A 6,400-nucleotide genomic window follows, 5' to 3' on the forward strand; every position below is an offset into this window, starting at 1 on the left:
GGGTCAGGTGCACCTTAGTCCTCAAGCTGACGTCTTTGCTCTTTAACACTTTAAAAAGGTCTTGTGCAGAAGATTTGCCTAATGCAATACTTCGTTTGATTTCTTGACTGCTGCTTCCGTGAGTGTTGATAGTTGATCCAAGAAGAATGAAGTCCTTGACAACTTCAATCTTTTCCCCCATAATAAGAATGTTGTTTATTGATCCAATGGTGAACTCAACTGGAGGAAGATAAATAATTTTTGACAAAGTAAATTGCTACAATTTGACCTATACTTATAGATGTATTAGCTCAAAATACCAACTGAGAGGGAAGGAGTGTTCACATCAAGTATCAATCTTTTCCCCTCTGTATAGAGGGTTGATAGGGACAAGCATCTTAGACATTGGCTACCTAAAATGAGGGGGTGATAAAGGCACAAACTGACTGGCTTACAAGTTTTCAAGAGAAAGTTTCATAATGTGCAGGGAAAGGTAGAGTCCCCACTGAATAGTTTTCATCTTGTCTAGAAGGGTCTAGTGAAAAGAGATGGGGATAAGATTTTTATGATTCAATATTGAGTAATTGTTATCATGACTAATTGTGGCTGTGTTGAATTTGCAAATGGGCTGCTTCACAGATTTATTTTTGGTAAAATCCCCAAATCACAAAACAATAAAGTTGAAAATTTCAGTAGTTGGAGATACCCTACTCAAGTAATTCTCAAACTCTGCTGCTGAAACTCCCAAACAGACACAGAGTTGTTACTAGCAACAGATTAAAGGTTGAATTTTTCTAGTGGGCAAGAAAAAAATCTGGCTTTAAAAAAAACATATTTTCCTCCCCCGTTGCTCTGGGTGGGAAATTGACTCCATGGCGCTTAACAACAACAACAACAATTTCCCCTTAAATATTTAGAAGCTATTAATATTTTGTTAAAATAAAATCATAGATTGAATCATGTGAAATTGCCATTTTTGTCAGATGAACATGGTTAAATATTGACAATTTCATATGGTTCCACCTAATAGTATAAAGAAATAACAGATTACAAAGAATTTAGTCTAAGTCCCTCATCGTAGTGAGTCTTCCATTACTGAGGTGACCCTACTTCTAGTCTACAGAGCCTGTGGCCTTTCCCAGGCCCGCAGTGTTTTTTTTTTTTGGCTGTCACAATGCATTCTAAAAGAACAAGAATGAAAGGTGGACTAAAAAGCTCTTCAAAATCAAGGAGAAAACCAAAAATCCAGCCTGGTCCTTCACGCCAAGACACAAGTCTCAGATGTGCCGAACTGAAGGCTTAGGCTGGGATGAGGCAACGCTTACTCATGATGGACTTCTTGCCCTGGAACAAGGTTCTCCTCTTGCCCAGCCTCATAGTTGCACCCATATGCTCGGGATGGTGTTCTGGCATGTCTATGACCTGGAGGTGTTCAGAAAACAAACATGGAATGACCAAATGACTTCTGTTATGAAACAGAATTAACTAACTGAGTAGATTTTACTTTCCAGTCTTGTAAAATGGCTTTGTCATGGGGGAAAGTGCCCCCCTTGTCATGTGGAAACTTTTGATACTTCAGCCTGTCTTCAAGGTCTGCCGGATTGACACAGCTCTCTTCTCTGGCCATTCCTTCAGTACTTGGGATCAGTAAGGCTATTAGACAGCACATTTCTGTAGACATACTGGTCTGATACCAACCAGTAACCAGCTGCCTTCAAGTCAATCCCGACTCATAGTGATGTGCAGAGTGAACTGAATTCCTATAGGGTTTTCAATGGCTGTTCTCTGGGAAGCAGATCACCAGGCCTTTCTTCTGAAGCACCTCTGAGTGGGCTTGAGCTGCCAGCCTTTCATTTAGCAGCTGTGTGTGTTAGCTGCCTGTGCCACCCAGGGACTCCAGTATAATACCATATACCAGGGGGCTTCAAAAAGGTGGTGAATTGGAATTAAAAGGTGATAGAATTTTTGAAGCCCCCTCATATCTTATAGGCTAGCAAGGTGAGCTGCTCTAAGGCAAGCATGCTCATTTCCAGTTGGCTGTGCCAGGAGCAGGACTGGCAGCCAGCAGAAGCTTGGCAGGAGTCTATAGAATGGGTGACTGAGGAGGTGCGTGGACTGTGGTAACCCAGAGGTGCTGCTCCAGCTCACCTTTCAAGCTAGTGCTCCTTTGAGCACCTGCTGACCTCAAGGATCCTGTCTGTGTGCCCTGCTCCCCACCACTCCAAAGCTCCACACTTAAACACCTGTGTTCTCCTCTTGAAGTCTTAGTATTTGCAAAGCTTCAACAGATACACAGTGATACTGCTGAAAGTTCTAGGATATCAAGGACATTCCTTTTTTTTTTAAAGTTAAATCTCCTTACTGTCAAGAATAGTCCCAACTGATGCTTGTTGAATGCCTGAAAAAATCTAAATGCGCTTTCCATGTCTATCATCCCTGGGCTTAGGATTCAGAGATGAATGACAACACTGTCTCTACCCCATGAACCTTATGCCAACCCAGCAAGCTGAGCAGGGCCACACTCACTCAGCATGTTTTATAAGAGGCATGTTGTTGTTGATGGAGCCTTGGGGGCACAGTGGTTAAGTGCTTGGCTATTAGCCTTAAGGCCAGTGTTTAAAACTCACCAGCAGCTCTAAATCAGCAGTTTCTTAATAATATGCCTATCATGGTTGTTGGGATTAAATGAATTAGTATATCTAAAGTGCAGAGTGCCTGGCACATAAGTGCCTTTCTAAGCATTCCATGTCAATATTGTTACAAAGTACTCCTGAGAGCTAAGAGGAGCTGGGATGGAAAATTCTTCTAAACAGGAATCTTCTCTGGTTGGCTATGGTGGGTACCCATCTTAAAAATTTTCTGTGGCAAGTTGGGAAGAGTAGATGGCATAATTATATAGTGATCAATGAAGTCCTGGTGTGGTGCTGTAGCATAAACAACTGGGCTGATAACCACAGTGTTGGCACTTCAAACTGTTTCTTGGAAACCTTATGTGGGGTTGGAGCTGACTCAATGGCACTTCACAACAAACAACAGCAGATGATTTGTTTCCTATTGAAGCCTCAAAACCAAACCCACTAGCATTGAGTGGTTTCTGACTCTTAGTGACCCTGTAGGGCAGACTAGAACTGTAAATCTTTACAGAAGCAGACTGTCTCTTCTTTCTCTTATGACTGGGGAGTTTGAACCATCAAACTTTCAATGTGCAACACAGTGCTCTAACCACTGTGCAACTAGGGCTCCTTTTGCCCCGCCTATAAGCCTAAAAGAGCAAGCCCCAGGGGTCTTTGGAGTGGACCCAAGTGGTCTCATTTCCTGTCTTTAGCCATCAGTCACTTTTCTTAAATAATCCTTCTCCGCCTTCTCAGTTATAGTGAGGTTCAAACACTTGACTCACCACGGGGTGACTGGTCTTAGGGTCAAACTCTGTGGAGTTGGCATCTGAAAGATCAAAATACCTGTGTTCAGAATAGAGTTACAACCCAAACCGATAATTTGATAGAACACAGAGATTGTTGACACATTCTGCTGCTTGTAATTAATGTCACAGAACAGTGTGTGTGGAAATTATCAAATGAGAACCTAACTTGTGTAAACAAAACCATGATCAAATATTAAGGGAGAAAAAAAGACCCAGAAAGGGTAGGTAATTTGCCTAAAATGAGCCAGTGGCTTACTGCCCAGTTCTGCCAGCTCCAAATCTTAGGCTCACGGTAACTACACCTCACTTAAGCTGGACCATTCTCACAGCAGCAGCTCAGTGATGGTGGCCCCCGGAATCACAGTGATTCAGGGGCTGTGTGCTCAGTGGCACTCCCTCCTTCCTGTGCTCTGAGGAGTCATGCTTTACCTCCTTAAACATGGTAACCCTCCTCCCACATCCAGTGCGAGAAACCAGGCCTGTCCCCAACCACTGTTCCCAGTGTCCAGTGTGAAATAAGCTCCCACCCATCTCGGGAAATGTGAGTGGGAACTGAAAGTGATCTACAAAATGGAATTCAAAGATAATGGAATTTTCCCATGAACTTCTTGAAGCCACTTTGTGTTAGTCACAAGTTTTGAAATGGACACTTACCTTGCCATCCCAGCACATTTCTTGAGAACTCGATTACTGTCAACTGCATTCCTGAGCCCACACCTTCCGAGTGAAGGAGAAAACAAATGAAGTACCATTGAAGAAGCAGCTCCCACCATGTTTCTCACCAGCCCGCTGTGGACTTTCTGCCCCGTTTGCTCACAGACTACAACCATGATCAAACTCCCATCATTTCCTGCTCTAAATAAACACCCACTGCTGTTAGGCTTTTTGTACCAGATTCCAAAAACTGGGTCAAAATGTAAGAGGCTTCCAAGTTTTGAGAAATCATTCCATTGTACAGATAAGCACTATCCTTTACAGCACTTAACATTTTAAGGAGACGTCTCTTTAAATCCCCACTTACAATTGATCAAGGGGAAGACGCCTCAGATTTACAGGAAGTATCTAAAATCATGTCTAATTATAGTTTAAAACTCGGTCTCATATGAATGGTCAAATATTTGGGAGTCCTTAAGTGAACAGGATTTGCTAACAGAAAACTCTCCATTTTCCACCCCAAATTCCATGATGTCTACATGTCGCTCACAGCTTTTTAAGCCTTTTTTAAAGGTGAGTTGGAGTTTCTCCCAAATGGAACCAAAAAGGCGTCTAGAAAATGGCATCTGTAGCTTGTTTCAATGACTGTCCAGTTTTATATAAAAGGTGCCCACCGAGCATCTTCTCTTACTATTTCCTACCCGGATTGAAGAGTGCATTGCATAGCTCTTACCCAAAAAAGGCTTTTTTTGTTTTCGAGCCCAGCTGATTGCTTCAAGTTTTCCTTCTGTTCCTTGAATACCGAAGTCCCCTGGAACCAGCACTCCACTACACCATAGAACAAACCACATGGTAAATCCCCTTGCCACCACTCCAGCTTTCAATACATGCGTTCACAGCCATTACTGAGATACTAATGCCGTTAAGTTACTCCAAATGTATGTGGCTGCTACTGTGTTACTTAAAAGCTGCCAATGCAAACACCGTGAACTTAACAAATATACAAAACCATGGACTCTTTTTAATAACATTAGAAAATGCTTGTAACAAGTGAAAAAATACAGTATACACAAAATTTTAAGTGCAGTATATGACACTGAGATAATATTTGTCCCAGTCACTTAAATATTTATGTTACTATTATTTATTTTAGGGGGTACAGTAGGACAATCACTGGACTGCAATCCACAAGTCCAGGGGTTCAAGTCCACCAGCCAATTCTGAAAATATTTACAGTCTTGGAAACCCTATGTAGTATCACTGTAAGTTGGAACCTACTCGATGGCACTGAACAACAATCTTGGTGGTGTTACGTGCCATTGAGTCAGTTCTGACCCATAGCAACCCTGTATAGGGTTTCTGAGGAGTGGCTGGTGAGCCTGAACCACCAACCTGCAGTTCAAACCAACTTTGTAGTCCAGGGCATTAACACAAAGTACCATACCAGGACTCCATTCACAACAATGACATCATTTATTTTACCTTTTGGCTTAAAGTGCTCCCAATTATCCCCACCACTCATTTGTCAGTTTGTCATACTGTGTTGGTTTGTGTGTTGCTGTGATGATGGAAGCTATACCACCAGTATTTTAAATACCAGTAGGGTTACCATAATGGACAGGTTTCAGCTGAGCTTCCAGACTAAGACAGACTAGGAAGAAGGAGAGGTGAACTAATTCTGAATATTTAGTCACTGATATCCTTATGAATAGCAGTAGAACATTGTCAGATACCACCAGAATATTGAATACTGAAATCTTAGGAATATCAGCAGAATATTGTCAGATGGAGTGTTGGAAGATGCATCCCTCAGGTTGGAAGGCACTCAAAAAATATGACAGGGACAAAGCTGCCTCCTCAAAGTAGAGTTGACTGTGATGATACAAATGGAGTAAAGCTTTGGGGAGTTCTATTGGCTGATGAGGCACAACTTAAATGAGAAACAGCTATAAACATTCATTAAATATCTGAAGGTGGAATACATGAAGTATGAATCTAGGAAAATGGGAAGTTGTAAAAAATGAAAAGGAATGCATAAATATCGACATCTTAGGCATTAGTGAGCTAAAATATACTGGTATTATTGTCCATTTTGAATCGAACAATCAAATGGTTTACTATTCTGGGAATGACAAATTCAAGAGGAATGGTGTTGTATTCATTATCAAAAGAACATTTCAAGATCTAGCTTGAAGTATAATGCTGTTTGTGATAGGATAATATCCATAATGCTTACAAGGAAGACCGGAGTCCTGGTGTGGTGCTGTGGGTTAATGTGCTGGACTGCAAGGTCAATTTGAACCACAACTTTGGCAGATCAAGCTCACCAGCCACTCCTTAGAAACC

At 41.7% G+C, this 6,400-nt stretch overlaps 1 pseudogene; it reads right to left on the reverse strand.

Moving 5' to 3' along the window:
- Window positions 1–6,400, reverse strand: part of LOC102834517 — a 55,673-nt pseudogene that overhangs the window by 4,092 nt on the left and 45,181 nt on the right.

Source organism: Chrysochloris asiatica, unplaced genomic scaffold, assembly GCF_000296735.1.
Source record: "Chrysochloris asiatica unplaced genomic scaffold, ChrAsi1.0 scaffold00246, whole genome shotgun sequence".
Classification (NCBI taxonomy): Eukaryota; Metazoa; Chordata; class Mammalia; order Afrosoricida; family Chrysochloridae; genus Chrysochloris; species Chrysochloris asiatica.